Raw genomic sequence first — 2,062 nt, 5'->3', positions numbered from 1 at the left:
GCTTTACTTTGTTTGTACTTTGCAGGGCAGTTGTGGTGTACCTATTCAGTGATCATTACCTCTCCGCCGACTTGACCCTCATCGTTGGAGAGATGCATTTAAAAACCGCAATGGATTTATTGCTTTATATCCTTGGCATGCCATGCTCCCAGGCTCTTTCCCGTGAGTGACTCCAACAGGTACATGTTATTGCCAAGCGCTTTTGTTATGCGACACTTCGTAAACTTTCTGCTAAATTTCGCGTTTACATTTCGTTTAAAATCGCTTAGTACAAAGTTGCGTTTATACACCTCTTGGCCCGGACTAAAACGCACCTCACGGATTCTTTTATTGTAACGTGCCGCATTTGTCTTGTACGATTCACACAAGTTTTCCTTTATTTTCTCTCGCATTATCATGAGTCTATCACTGGTGTCGAGCAAGCGTAATTCGTTATCGTCGAGGCTATTTAATTTTCTCGCGAGTGCATAATTCGCGCCGTTGGTGAACATATTCACACCGAATAATGCGAAATATGGAGACACCCCGGTCGCCGAGTGTACCGCGCTGCGAAGGGCGCATTCTATTTCTGATAAGTACAGATCCCAATCTCGGTGGTCTTTATCGAGATAAGATCTGATGGCGGCCAGCACTGATTGATTCACTCTTTCGGCTGCGTTAGATTGCGGAGCGTAATATGCTGTCTTCAAATGTTTTACGCCATAGTTTTCCAGCAATTGCGTGAATTGTTTCGATATAAACTGTTTCCCGTTATCGGAGTGTACGGTTTCCGGCACACCAAATTTATGAAAGATCTCTTCTGTGAGAAACTTTACTACATTTCCGGCGGTGGCGTCGCGCATTGCCTTCAGAAAAATAAATTTCGAAAAATGATCTACAACAATAAAAATGTAACTGTTTCCGCGCTTTGATCTCGGATATTTACCAAGAAAATCCACGTATATTTTCTGGAATGGGCGTACCGTAATTACTTGGTTTCCCATGCCAGGTTTTAAAGTCGCGTTACTGGGCTTTGTTTCCTTGCACGTTTGACAATTTCGTACAAAACTGCGAACCTGTACCACCATATTTGGCCAGTAATACAACCGCCGCAAGCGATGGAGTGTTTTGGCCATACCCCCGTGAGCGTTGATTTCTGGGCAGTGAGCGTTCTCTATAAGAGTAGAGGTTAGTGCTTCTGGTATCCATAGCTTCCATTCGGTCTCCTCGAGTTCTACGTTCGCGGCCAAAATCTTTTTGAACACTAAACCGTCCTCTACCTTTAAATCCGGCAGCCGCTCTGCGTTCGCTTCGATCGTCCTCACCAGCTCCCGATATTCTTTAGAATCGAATTCTACAGTGTCCATGCCAGCGATTGGGGAACTTGCGATTTCGTCGATACATCGCGATAGCGTATCGGCAACTATGTTGTCCGCTCCTTTGCGGTGCTCAATGTCAAAATTAAACGCTTGCAGTTGTAGTGACCACCTGGCTAGTCTACCATTCAAGTCTTTCAAAGACATCAGCCACTTCAGGCTAGCGTGGTCCGTTACCACCGTAAAAGGCATTAAATCTATATACGGCCGGAATTTCTTAATAGCCATCACAGCTGCGAGGCATTCTTTTTCCGTTGTGCTGTACTTGCGCTGGCAGTCGTTCAGTTTTTGTGAAAAGTACGCAATTGGCTTCTCCGCACCGTCATTTTCTTTTTGGTATAGAACAGCGCCCACACCATAATCGGACGCGTCACACTGAACCCAAAAGCGTTTCGAAAAATCTGGGTGTTTAAGGACCGGTGCGCTCGTGAGCGCTCTTTTCAGACACTTAAACGCCTCCAAGGCTTGCGTGGTCATTTCAAATTTCTGCCCCTTCTTCAACGTATTGGTTAACGGCGCCGCGATCGCGGCGAAATCTTTTATAAAACGCCTGTACCACCCGGCAGTACCAAGAAGACTTCGTACTTGTTTAATAGATTTAGGGGCAGGTATGTTTTGTATCGCTTTAATCTTTTCAGGATCAGTCTTTAACATGCCGCCACCTTCAATGTAACCCAGGTAGGGTAACTCTTTGAAACAGAATTTGG

Source organism: Rhagoletis pomonella, unplaced genomic scaffold (assembly GCF_013731165.1).
Source record: "Rhagoletis pomonella isolate Grant_MI unplaced genomic scaffold, Rhpom_1.0 Rhpom_scaffold_00001, whole genome shotgun sequence".
NCBI classification, from domain to species: domain Eukaryota; kingdom Metazoa; phylum Arthropoda; class Insecta; order Diptera; family Tephritidae; genus Rhagoletis; species Rhagoletis pomonella.
The sequence above is the reverse complement of the archived record's forward strand: the minus strand, read 5'-3'. Positions refer to the sequence as shown.